Source organism: Crinia signifera, chromosome 1 (genome assembly GCF_055691185.1).
Source record: "Crinia signifera chromosome 1, ASM5569118v1, whole genome shotgun sequence".
NCBI classification, from domain to species: domain Eukaryota; kingdom Metazoa; phylum Chordata; class Amphibia; order Anura; family Myobatrachidae; genus Crinia; species Crinia signifera.
In genome coordinates, this window is record NC_139217.1 from 94755086 (window position 1) to 94769107 (window position 14022).

Sequence of the window (14022 nt, forward strand, 5' to 3'; positions counted from 1 at the left end):
GCTCCCCGTTTGATTGCAGCTTTTCATAAAGACAATCCGAGTAAGCCCAAAGGGTGTTCGGTGCCCACCCTAAAAGGGGGGGTACTGTCATGAACCCCGGTTCTCGCACTGCTCGCATGCGCCCCTTACCGGCACGCTGGGGTAGCGTCCTCCGTAGGTCGGCTGCCGGCACAGTCGGCAATCCCTGGCGTGATGTCTTTTGCTTCCAAGTCGCCCCTGCGTCACTGTGAGCTCCAGGTGTATTCCCTGATCAAGCTGCGGGTCACATGATCCAGGTAAGCACCAACTCACTTCCTGGTCTGTGTGCTGCTGCTGCGGCTAATTCCATCACTTGCGTCTGATTCCCTAATCACCTGGAGGGATAAAAACCCAGCTCACAGTCTCCTCCTTGTCTTGAACAACTCGTCAGTTTCCCTGTGAGTTCTCCAGCGTTAAGCTCCTGTCAAGACTCCCCACGTGCTCCAGAGGTCCGGTTTCCTGAGTCCGCTGTCACCTGTGTTACTCTCAGCGTCCTGGTTATTCCACTCCTGCCAGAAGTCTCCACGTGTTTCCATCTGCCGTGTGATCCTGTCTTCTCGTGCAGCCCAGGTTACTTTCTCAGTGTCCGGTTATCCGTGGGTTTCCTACCCGTCTCCCCTCGGCTCTCAGGCCGCTCCAGCGATCCCCAGTGATCTCAAGTACCGGCTCCCTAGCCGCTCCAGCGATCCCCAGTGATCTCAAGTATCGGCTCCCTAGCCGCCCCAGTGTGCCCAGTGTCTCCAGTGTCTCCAGCGCCCCCCTGTGTTAACCTCGTGTCATCCTCGGCTTCCAGGCCGCATCTCTCATCTCTCAAGTACCCTCTGTGTTGCTGTATAGCATTCAGTGCCATCGACCACCATCGATGGTTTAAGTACCCCGTTTAAAGACTCTTGTGCCTCAACTCTGCCAAAGCCACAGGGGAACCTGGGCAGAGGGCCGCGACCTGGTCGGCAGTTGCAGCGAAGTCCATATCCCCTTGCGGGGGTCCCTGGTGAATACCACTGTCGGCTTAGACCCCGCGCCTCTGCTTTAGGTCTCAGCCAATCCTCTGTGTCCCCGGCAGTTCATCTCCCTCCTGTCTCCGTGCATGAGCTCCAGCTACCTCAAGCCTCCTCGCTTCCAGTTCCCTGCGCCCTCCACTGGCGCACCCAGGTCAGTGCCGGGAACACAGACAGTCCAGGCCGTGACAATATGGTTGTAAGCAGATCATATGATCGTTTGTTCAACCACTTCATGCCCTGCATATGATCAGGTAGTATGCAGGTTGTCCTGATGTATGGCCAGGTTTACAGGCAATGTAATGGTAGAACCTGCATAATGTGTAGCAACACCTGTGTGGTTCACAGCTGGATTACTGCTCTTCCAACAGAACTGCTGTTGCAGAGTTAATTGTCCTTGGGGGTTATTCAGTCTCGATGGCTGATGTGTGACTTTGCAATCTGTTCGATTAGCAAATGACTGCGAAAGTGTACAAATCCTAGCACATATGCGGGAACCAAAATAACTAGAGCAATAGTGAAAATATCTAATCGCAAACCCTTCACATTTTGATGGGCAGGAAGTCGATGTTTAGGAGTGGACACCGGACATTTTATGGGAGTGTCAGGAAAAATGCAGCCATGCCCAGGCGTTTGTCAGCCCAGGTGATGTCAGCGCTGGCCTCAATCAGCCTGTTTTTGTCACAGCTGTGGAAGGGTCAGACTTACTCACATTTGCACAGACTAGGAAAATCATTTGATAGTGAGTGAATTGTGTATGGATGTGTGACAGGATAGCAATTTTGCAAAATGTTTGCAATTCACTCACATATTTGCACAGTGCGGGCTTTCACTCTGACTGGATGGTGGCAAACTATTTACAGATAAGCGATCAGGTCTGAATTAGGCCTTTTATTCCACAAGCCCCGCTAACAGCTGCAATAGAAAACAGGATGGCTCCCTCGTCATACCGCTCAGCTTGTGCTGCAGCAAACAACAGTGCACCTGCCTCTACTGCTGGACTGTGAGACGGACTCACCAGTGAATGGTGCATGAATGGTTCTCTAGATGGCTGAATTTTATGAGACTGACTCACTGGCCTTTGTCCCACTTTGGAGCTGGAGCCCTGCCAATTCACTGCAAGCTCCTGTCCTTGTAGGCTGGCGGAGAGCGCTAAATACCATATATACTCGAGTATAAGCCTACTTTTTCAGAACATTTTTTATGCTGAAAAAGTCCCCCTCGGCTTATACTCGAGTGAGGGTCCCACTTGAGTCAATAAGTTTTCCCAGTTTTTTTTTTTTGTAAAATTAGGTGCCTCGGCTTATATTCGGGTCGACTTATACTCGAGTATATACGGTATATTATTCTGTAAATGGGCATACACACAGAGCAATTTTAACCCCATTTCTAAACGATCTGTCTAGAGAACAGAGCTGCCCTTGTGTGTGGCGCTGGGCGACGGCAATGCACGGTCCCACGTCTCGCTATCCCCCACAGAGATCCTGCTAGATCCGCGGGGTTTTGTCTGTAAACAATAGTCCAAACCCCACTCAGCACAGATTGCACAGCACACAGAGCGCATGTGCATTGCTTGTGTATTCACCTCAAAAAATGTACTTTCTTAACTTCATCTCATGTAAAGACGTTGGGCCTGATTCACACCTGACCGCTAATGTGAAATTTCCCAGTGGACTGCGAGGAGAAAGACACCACCCAGACAGCAAGAGAAAACGCCCCTCTCTAAATTGCGACACAATTGTAAATTAATCGCTATCCACTTGCAAATCCATACGCAATTACCGTAATTGTATATTCTCCCCGTACTTGCGTGAGGTTTCCTCTGGGTACTCCAATTTCCTCCCACAATCCAAAAATATACAGGTAGGTTAATTGGCTTCCAACAAAATTAACCCTAGAATGTCTGTGTGTGTGTGTGTACATGTCATAGGGAATATAGATTGTAAGCTCCACTGGGGCTCACATGGGTGAACACTCACATCATTTGATGGTCGCCAACCATCGAATGATGTGGATCGTGCAAGCATATCTAAGTGACTCTCAGGTCACTTAGATTTGTGTGCACCCTCAGGAGGAAGTGGGTGGGCAGCTGACATCCGGCGGTGTTCAAGTGTACCAGCATTGACTTGATAAAATATCTGGCCCTCTATGCTGGGAGATTGACAATGTAAAAAACAAAGTCCAGGTATAATTTATTGGCTGAAATAGTATACCATTGACTATGCAATTGCTGGACAGAAGATCAATTCATAGCAGCACCTTTGCCGGAAGTATGATACTACAACAGCCAATAGTACAAATTTAGAGGTGGCTTTTGTACACTGACGCATATCAGCAGGTTTGACAATGAACTTTCAAATGGCAGTGATAAAAATAGGAAAACACAGCATTATTTCCTTTTTATACATTACTTTATATTTTCAGGGTCATATTTGCTGAGATGTGGAGGCTTGCAAAAGCTGCTGCCTAGTAAATTTTATATTGGGATTGATATCCTGACAAACTGTGAGATTATGAGAATTAAAGCTGGGTACACATTGGAGCGATCCCAGACGATACACTGTTTGAGGCCGAATTGCAACAACATTTTGGCTGGATTGTTCAATGTGTACAGCCAATCTATGTGCTCCTGCAGTTGATAGCAGTATCTTTCGGTTGGCCGATATTGCCACGTGTCAGGAAAACAGTGATAGTTGCCCCGCCTTTTCCTACTTTGATTACTTTCATTGACTGGCTATAAGTAGTCATTTGAGGATAGCCAATTTAATACATTAATCAAAGCTTTTTTTATTTTTAACTATGTACACAAATTTACCAAGAACACAAATTTGCCCCGTTTACACTGCAGCGATTGGCCACCGTTTACACTGCCCGCTCCGTCGCTGCACCCACAGCCCCCTGGTGCTTTATGCTGCCCGGACCCTACACTGCCCGGACCCCACGCTGCCCAGGTACCACCTGCCTCCCCCTGTATCCATCCCGGACTGCCGGGGGGGGGGGGGGGGGGGGAGAGAATTGTCTAGTTATGCCACTGGCCTTAACACTTTCAGCAAGCTAAAAATAAGCGAGATAAGTGAAAGTCAGATTTATCCTTGAAACTTTGGGCCGGATAACAATAAGTGGACTCAAAGAATTGTACATTCTTACAGTAGTGAGCAAACTATTGCTATTCATTATGTTGTCACATAACACACCCTTACCATGCTTTGAATTATAAAGCCATTTGACTTTGAGCAGTGACATTGCATGCAGTCCACAGCTTTTAGTTTCACAAGAAAATTGCACATTTAACAGAACCATGGAGGATTCACCTTAATGCCTTTGGAGAGATGAAATAGAACATCATACAGCGCAGTCAAATCGCAAACACGTCTGATTTCCTCTGATTCTTTGGCTGCTTTCTTAAATGATTCCTGAGAAGATAAGGGGAGATCACTATGGGTATGCTTACTATATATAAGGTACCACTGTGGAATGGTGCTGAGAGTCAAATATGGAGCACCAAGGGAATGGGCCTGGTGGATGATCAAAGGGAAGAAGCTGGAAGACAGTGCTGCTGCGTAACTCGATTTTGAAATATTTTCTTCTGACACAAAAACACTTTGTTGGCAGCACTTACACATGATGTGAAATAGCTTCCTAGGGTTTGTATAATCTTCTGAGAAATACCATGTGGTTTTAATGGCTAATAAACCTAGAAGTAAAGATTTTTAAACAATAACACATGGAGTGCATTTACTACCAGGATAATGACTACAGCGGTGTTCTGTGCCGGAATCATGTACAGCAAAACAGGATTTCCAAGGTCACTCTCATTGCCTACACATGAAGGGACCTGGGGAAGACTGAATTACTGTACAATAAAGGGAAATAATGAAGACAAAATAGTATTTCCAACATGTTGGGCCTGACAATAGGAGCCAGTGCTGTGTTTTCCAGAAATCTGTGTAATGGCAATGCTTTTGTTAACCCTTGGTTTGGTATTGAGCAGAAAATAACAACATGCAAAGAAACACAAGCAAACTCTAAACATTATTTGAGTCCACATTTCAGTTTAACACTTTGGACCGTATTCAATGCGGCCGGCGAGGGGGTAAAATGGCGGGGATCGGCGAAAACAAGCGACCCTCTGAGTTTAACCCCAGTGCTGGCTGCTCACCGTATTCAACTTTCCAGGGGAATCCTCGCAGTCAGAAGACAGCGAGGATTCCCCCAAACGGCGAGGCTCGCTGCTAATGCAGGGAGCCCGCTGCATTTAGCCACGAACCTCGTTTATTTGGTGGCCGCACACGCCATTTCCACTTCTCTGTAAAACACCAGTGAGGTGGAAACGGCATGAGAAGGGGGTCAGTTGAATACTAACCGTGCGAGCAGTGACAGCGAGCAGTCAGCACTGCTCGCTGTCACAGCATGCAAAAAGCATTGAATACTGCCCTTTGAGCACCAAGTGAATTTGTGAAAATTTGTGTAAAAATGGCCACGCAAACATTGTTATCCATCATAATAACCTGTAATGTTTACCTTATATAGGAAATGTATATATTGTTTTTTATTACATAACATTTTTTTATTCAAATTTATATATTAACAAATGTCAGGGACGCTGGCATTTTTAGCAGGCATTTAGTGCTTGGAGTTTGTCAGAATTTGTGGGGTTTTGTTTGGCCACTAGCCTGCATTTTTTCCAGATGCACCAAACAATGCAAAAGGATTCAACAGAAAAATTACTTTACCCCAGTCCTCCACTCTCTGTACCTTTTGCAGAACATTAGATAGTTCCTTGGAGAGAAGTGACTTCTTAGCTGCAATGCTTTGACACCAGGCCATCCTCCAAAAGTCTTAAGATGCCCATACACTGAGGCGATTTGGTCTGATTTCAGCTGATTGCGACCATCTGGCCCGCTAAAACGGACCAAATCGCCTCTCCCTGACCTGCAGTCTGGTCCGATGCGCATCGGACCTGACTAGGTGGTTGGACCGGCTGGCCGTTAGACCACCCATTCTGGGCCGGGAAGCAGGGACGCATGCAATCCATCACAATGGAAGGGACGCATGCGATCCATCACAACGCATGCGATCCATTACAACGGAAGGTCCTGGCGGCTTGCAGGGGTATCGGGTGTCCAGACACTGCTGCGAGACGTTGCAGCAGTGTATGGGCACCCTTAGCCTCATAGTGTGGGTGCAGATGCACTGACACCTGTCTGCTGCCATTCCTGACCAAGCCCAGCACTGGTGGTGCTCTAATCTCGCAGCTGAATCAATTTTACAGGAAGGTCCTGGTGCTTGCTGGGCATTCTTATGCTCCCTGAAGCATTAATCACAACTATTGAACCTCTCTCCTTCAAGTTCTTGATGATCCGATAAATGGTTTATTAATGTGCAATCTTACTAATAGCAATACCCTTGCCTGTGAAGCCCTTTTTGTGCAAAGAAATGATGACTGCATGTGTTTCCTTGCAGGAAACCATGGATAACAGACGAAGAACAATCATTTTAAATACCACTCCCCTTTTAAAGCTTCCGGTATGTTATTCTGACTCAGTCAGCTGGACAGCGTGATCTCCTCATCAACACTCTCATCTGTGTTAATGAGAGAATCAGGGAAAAATTGTCAGCTGGTCCTTTTGTGGCAGGGCTGAAATGCAGTGGAAATGTTGTTTTTAGGCAATTAAATGCCTGATTCAGAGTTGAATATGCTAATTTGCAGATTGAACAATTATTGAATGACTGCGCATGCATTCGGATCATAGCACACTTTTGCGAGAGTGAATAGCAAAATAAATTGCATATGAATCACAATGTGGCCGGAGGTTGACTGACAGGAATCCAGCCACGAACGTGCTACCAGTTGGTGCATACCTCTCCTCCCAGTCTTGATGCTGCTGCACTGATTGTGACATTAAAAGAAGCTAAAGAAGGTACCAATGCCTGACTCTGTACTTGTGTATTATCACGGCACCCACGATTTCCATCGTAGGGCATTGTACAACCAAAAATCCTGTCGCATCGCATGCGATATGATTGCATGCGATACGACGCGATTGGACCCGATTTTTAATTGTACAGGCACCCAGATTCCTATGTTAAATGCCCCCCCCAGACCCGATTTTTGATTGTACACCCAACCTGATGGGTAATGACTATGTTAAATGCCCCCCCATTGTTAACACCACCCCACTATCAACGCCAACCCGAACCATGGCGAGGGGCGGCGGTACACGTCCTCCGACCTTTTCATACCCCCACGTCGTCGTGGAGTTGATTTCATATAGTGTGACGAGCGCAGCGAGCCCGAAGCATGGCGAGGGGACGCGGATGACTTCACATATATTCCGCGGCCGCGAGCCCGAAGCGTGGCGAGGGGATGCGGATGACTTCACATATATTCCGCGGCCGCTCGCCACGCTTCGGGCTCGCCACACTATATAAAATCAACTCCACGCCGACGTGGATAGTGGGGGTATGAAAAGGTCGGACAATAGGAGCCAGTGCTGTGTTTTCCAGAAATCTGTGTAATGGCAATGCTTTTGTTAACCCTTGGTTTGGTATTGAGCAGAAAATAACAACATGCAAAGAAACACAAGCAAACTCTAAACATTATTTGAGTCCACATTTCAGTTTAACACTTTGGACCGTATTCAATGCAGCCGGCGAGAGGGTAAAATGGCGGGGATCGGCGAAAACAAGCGACCCTCTGAGTTTAACCCCAGTGCTGGCTGCTCACCGTATTCAACTTTCCAGGGGAATCCTCGCAGTCAGAAGACAGCGAGGATTCCCCCAAACGGCGAGGCTCGCTGCTAATGCAGGGAGCCCGCTGCATTTAGCCACGAACCTCGTTTATTTGGTGGCCGCACACGCCATTTCCACTTCTCTGTAAAACACCAGTGAGGTGGAAACGGCATGAGAAGGGGGTCAGTTGAATACTAACCGTGCGAGCAGTGACAGCGAGCAGTCAGCACTGCTCGCTGTCACAGCATGCAAAAAGCATTGAATACTGCCCTTTGAGCACCAAGTGAATTTGTGAAAATTTGAGTAAAAATGGCCACGCAAACATTGTTATCCATCATAATAACCTGTAATGTTTACCTTATATAGGAAATGTATATATTGTTTTTTATTACATAACATTTTTTTATTCAAATTTATATATTAACAAATGTCAGGGACGCTGGCATTTTTAGCAGGCATTTAGTGCTTGGAGTTTGTCAGAATTTGTGGGGTTTTGTTTGGCCACTAGCCTGCATTTTTTCCAGATGCACCAAACAATGCAAAAGGATTCAACAGAAAAATTACTTTACCCCAGTCCTCCACTCTCTGTACCTTTTGCAGAACATTAGATAGTTCCTTGGAGAGAAGTGACTTCTTAGCTGCAATGCTTTGACACCAGGCCATCCTCCAAAAGTCTTAAGATGCCCATACACTGAGGCGATTTGGTCTGATTTCAGCTGATTGCGACCATCTGGCCCGCTAAAACGGACCAAATCGCCTCTCCCTGACCTGCAGTCTGGTCCGATGCGCATCGGACCTGACTAGGTGGTTGGACCGGCTGGCCGTTAGACCACCCATTCTGGGCCGGGAAGCAGGGACGCATGCAATCCATCACAATGGAAGGGACGCATGCGATCCATCACAACGCATGCGATCCATTACAACGGAAGGTCCTGGCGGCTTGCAGGGGTATCGGGTGTCCAGACACTGCTGCGAGACGTTGCAGCAGTGTATGGGCACCCTTAGCCTCATAGTGTGGGTGCAGATGCACTGACACCTGTCTGCTGCCATTCCTGACCAAGCCCAGCACTGGTGGTGCTCTAATCTCGCAGCTGAATCAATTTTACAGGAAGGTCCTGGTGCTTGCTGGGCATTCTTATGCTCCCTGAAGCATTAATCACAACTATTGAACCTCTCTCCTTCAAGTTCTTGATGATCCGATAAATGGTTTATTAATGTGCAATCTTACTAATAGCAATACCCTTGCCTGTGAAGCCCTTTTTGTGCAAAGAAATGATGACTGCATGTGTTTCCTTGCAGGAAACCATGGATAACAGACGAAGAACAATCATTTTAAATACCACTCCCCTTTTAAAGCTTCCGGTATGTTATTCTGACTCAGTCAGCTGGACAGCGTGATCTCCTCATCAACACTCTCATCTGTGTTAATGAGAGAATCAGGGAAAAATTGTCAGCTGGTCCTTTTGTGGCAGGGCTGAAATGCAGTGGAAATGTTGTTTTTAGGCAATTAAATGCCTGATTCAGAGTTGAATATGCTAATTTGCAGATTGAACAATTATTGAATGACTGCGCATGCATTCGGATCATAGCACACTTGTGCGAGAGTGAATAGCAAAATAAATTGCATATGAATCACAATGTGGCCGGAGGTTGACTGACAGGAATCCAGCCACGAACGTGCTACCAGTTGGTGCATACCTCTCCTCCCAGTCTTGATGCTGCTGCACTGATTGTGACATTAAAAGAAGCTAAAGAAGGTACCAATGCCTGACTCGGTACTTGTGTATTATCACGTCACCCACGATTTCCATCGTAGGGCATTGTACAACCAAAAATCCTGTCGCATCGCATGCGATATGATTGCATGCGATACGACGCGATTGGACCCGATTTTTAATTGTACAGGCACCCAGATTCCTATGTTAAATGCCCCCCCCAGACCCGATTTTTGATTGTACACCCAACCTGATGGGTAATGACTATGTTAAATGCCCCCCCATTGTTAACACCACCCCACTATCAACGCCAACCCGAACCATGGCGAGGGGCGGCGGTACACGTCCTCCGACCTTTTCATACCCCCACGTCGTCGTGGAGTTGATTTCATATAGTGTGACGAGCGCAGCGAGCCCGAAGCATGGCGAGGGGACGCGGATGACTTCACATATATTCCGCGGCCGCGAGCCCGAAGCGTGGCGAGGGGATGCGGATGACTTCACATATATTCCGCGGCCGCTCGCCACGCTTCGGGCTCGCCACACTATATAAAATCAACTCCACGCCGACGTGGATAGTGGGGGTATGAAAAGGTCGGAGGACGCGTACGGCCACCCCTCGCGGGCTTGCTGCGCTCGCCACGCTTCGGGTTGGCGTTGATGGTGGGGACCCGTTAACAATGGGGGGGGGGGGGGGCATTTTACATACTCATTACCCATCAGGGTGGGTGTACAATTCAAAATCGGGTCTTGGGGGGCATTTAACATGGGAATAAGCCCAAATCGGGCATGATCGCATCGCATGCCATTATAATGACATGCGATGCGACGCGATATTAAAATTGTATACTCAGCCCGGGGAAAGGCTCAAATCGGGTCCCATCGCATGCCATCGCATACCTTAATTAGTGGTATGCGATGCGATGGGCGCCGTGATAATACACAAGTACCCCTAACTCCACCTAGTCTACATAAATATTTCTGCTGGCTATTGGAGCAGGATTTTATTTGCTGCATTATTTCTCTGCTGCCATTGGTTGCAGAGTGCATCCCCCGGGGAACTGACTGTTGTGAAAGTGGGTCTGCCAATGTAATTTTAGGGGGGAAGACATGGTTTAGCATATAAGTGCAATCACTGAGGTTAAATTCTGACCAGGTCCCTGTCTTTGTGGCATTGGCAGAGGCAGAACTCTGGGAGGCAATGGAGTCATCTGCCGCCGGGCTCCTGCTCTCAAGGGGGCACCTCTCCACCACTGCCAGTTTAAATCCATTAATTAAAAGCCATCAAAATCACTTCTGTGGCTGAGTTCTGAAATATATATGTGTTCTCTCTCTCTGTATATGTATATAATATATATTTTATAACAGACTATATATATTTCGAATAACGTTGTGTGTGTGTGGGGGGGTGGGGGGCACCAATATTCATCTTGCCTCCGGGCAACTGGGACAAACTTACGCCACTGGGCATTGGTATATATTCTTCTTGGGTCTGGGTTTCCTCTGGCGGATCCAGTGTCCTCCACTGACTTGTCTGTCAGTGTTAAATGGAATTCGGATCACTCGTAGTGATCCGAATTCGTCCCCTGCCCCAATGGTCGGGTTTGCACATGAGCATTCCTGCGCTTATGCAAACCCTGACTGCGAATGGCCGCAGCGAGTTACTCACTCGGCAGGACATTTGCAGCGGGGAAGAAGTGAGGGGGGCATTGGTAATGCTGGGTCGTGGGAACGCCCAGCATTTAATGGGTGTTCCCATGGGTACACGAGTGGGCAGGGGGCGGGTGGCTGACGTCAATCAGAATAACCCCCACAGATGGTAAACTCCACTGGGGTAGGATCTGCTGTAAATGGAACTCTCTGGGAGCCAGATGTACTAAGCTTAAAAAGTGATAAAATGGAGAGTGATAAACCACCAGCCAATGATCTTCTAACTGACATATCAAAGGTGTGTTTGAAAAATGACAGGTAGGAGCTGATTGGTTGTTGGTTTATCACCGGCCATTTTATCACTTTCAAGCCTTAGTACATCTCGTCCTAAGCCAGGGCTGGCCAAACCAGTAATCAAGATCTACAACAGTTCATGTTTTCCAGACCACCTAGCTGGAGCACAGGTGTAGTGATTGCTGTCACACTCAAGCTTGTGGTGCATTCATTCCTAACCGACACATTCTACAGATCCACAGTTCTGGATACGTGAACTGTTGTAGATCTCAGGGACCAGTTTGGTCACCTATACTCAGGGGCGGGCTGGGCCGGGGGGCAGGGTGCCATGTGCCCCCCGGGCCACTGGGTTACTTAGTGCTTTGGGCCACTGTCCTGAGCTACAGCCCTGGCTGCGACTGTACAGCAACAGCGGCAGTCACGCGGCCGGGAGTGAGTGGGAGAAGAGGCAGCGAGAGAGTGTCAAGCTGCGGCCGGGGAGCAGGTGATGAATACCGGCTGACTTGGGGGAGCCAGCGTGGGATTCTGCTGAGGGGTCAGACTCAGGCGGGTCGGGAGCGCCCGGCTGCTTAAGCAGTACAGTCGGTCATCAATCCACCACTGTCTGCGGCGCCCCTGCCCCCTTCCCAAGAAACTGCCCCTGTCAATCTCTCAAAGACCCAGCGGAGTGAGCGCCGCTGGAGCTGAAGCATACTTCTCTGACTTCTCACCGCTGCCTGCTTCTGCATCTGCAATGAAGAGCTGCAGCAGCGGAGACTTTTTGTGAAGAGCCGCACCGGGGAGCAGGCACCATGCTACCCAGACGCAGGTACCCACAGAACTGGATACATGCTGAGAAGAAGGGAGAAGCCCTCTCTCTTAAGTGCTCCAGGTCCCCTTTAACACTTCAAAATTACCACGTGACATGCGCTGCTCTGTGCCCCTCACTTTCTCACTAGACACACGGATGTGGGCATGGGACCAGTGCCCAGTCCACAGACCACCCCTAATCCCTAGTGGCCTCCTCAGCATCTCCTATCCTATTCAGGGCTGCATTTCCCTACATATATATATTTGTGGCTATATTTGTGGATACTATATATATATATATATATATATATATATATATATAGGCATTATGATGTGTGACATAATGTGTAATGAGTATTATGGCGTGTGGCGTATTGCATAAGGGGCATTACAGTGTATTGTGTAAAATAACAATTTGTGACATATTTTGTAAAGGGCCTGTGTACAGGGGGGGGGGGGGGCGCTGATTTTTTTGGCAGGGGGGAGCAAAATTCATAGTTGCACCACTGAGCCAGGGAGCAGATGCCAAACAGCGGCCTTGTAGCGGGAGACAAGCAGCGGCTGCCACTGGGGCCAGTAGACCCGCTGATGGTGGTGAGAAGACTTGTCTCACCTCCCCACCCACTTCTCTTTCCCCTCACCACATAACCCCCGTCATATCTCTCCCTCTTGTCCCCTATCACCTCCCACTCCTTCTCCCCAGTCAGCTTATTGGCATGCCCCTTTTTGAGTGACCACACCCATTTTTTGGGCCGGTGCTCTGTACTTGCCCCCTAGGCTAAAAGATGCCAGCCAGCCCCTGCCTATACTTCAAAAGTTGTATACAAATGGTGTGATTTTGCTTTTGACTATATAGTCAAAATCGAACATCAAGTTAGCCAAAATTGTACTGTGTTAAAGGGGCTTGTGATACTGATGCTCGGCCCTGCGCTCTCGGTATTGCAAGTAGTAATTACTATTACTATTAATTATGCAGCACCGTCTAATTCTACCACATTGTAGCGAGGCCTACGCTGCATAATGCAGAATGGTCACCCGCTCCCTGTCATCATTCGTCAGGCTGATGCCGGATTTCCACTGGGCCAATCGCACTGTTAAGGCAATGCTCTACCCTCCTGCTGATGTGTGAGGGCCATGATCCACAAATATAAACTTTAATTTTCCAGGGGCTTGTGATATCGATGCGTGGCCCTGCAGGGAGCACTGAAAATTTTTGGGACTACTGAACATTTACCTTTTGCAGGAATAAAATCTAAAAATCCTAAGGGTTTAGGGCACCATTTATAATTAATTGCATATACTCTGAAAGGAGTCTATCCCTGCACTGTGCTGAGTGTGCTGCCAGGAGTGCTGTGCATGGGATGTGTGGTTATGCTCCCTGCTTTTCAGTGGACCTACAGCCACCATGTATAGCCAATGGGATACCGCCATCTTCAGATCTGGCAGCAGATTTGCCAACGGGATTTGTGAGATATCCAATGCCTGCTACGATTCCTCCTACCCATATTTGGGGGATAGTCAATATGTGCGGCTAACCCCTAAAAAATTATGTTTTGGGGGAAATAGCTGCAATTTCTTTTTTTTTTGATAAATTGACCCCTTGAGCATGGTAAACTGTTCCCCTCTTCTTGTTTATTACTGGACTTGTTGCTGCAGTTGCTGTAGCGATGCTCACCTTTGCTGTAACACAACTCAGGCTGGCTGCTACTATTTACAGATGGCACTTACTCCATTAATTCCGTGTGCAGCATGCCTCATCACAGCAAACATGAACATGGCTACTTCTGCAAATTGCAGCAGAGTATAATGGCCCTCTACAAATATTG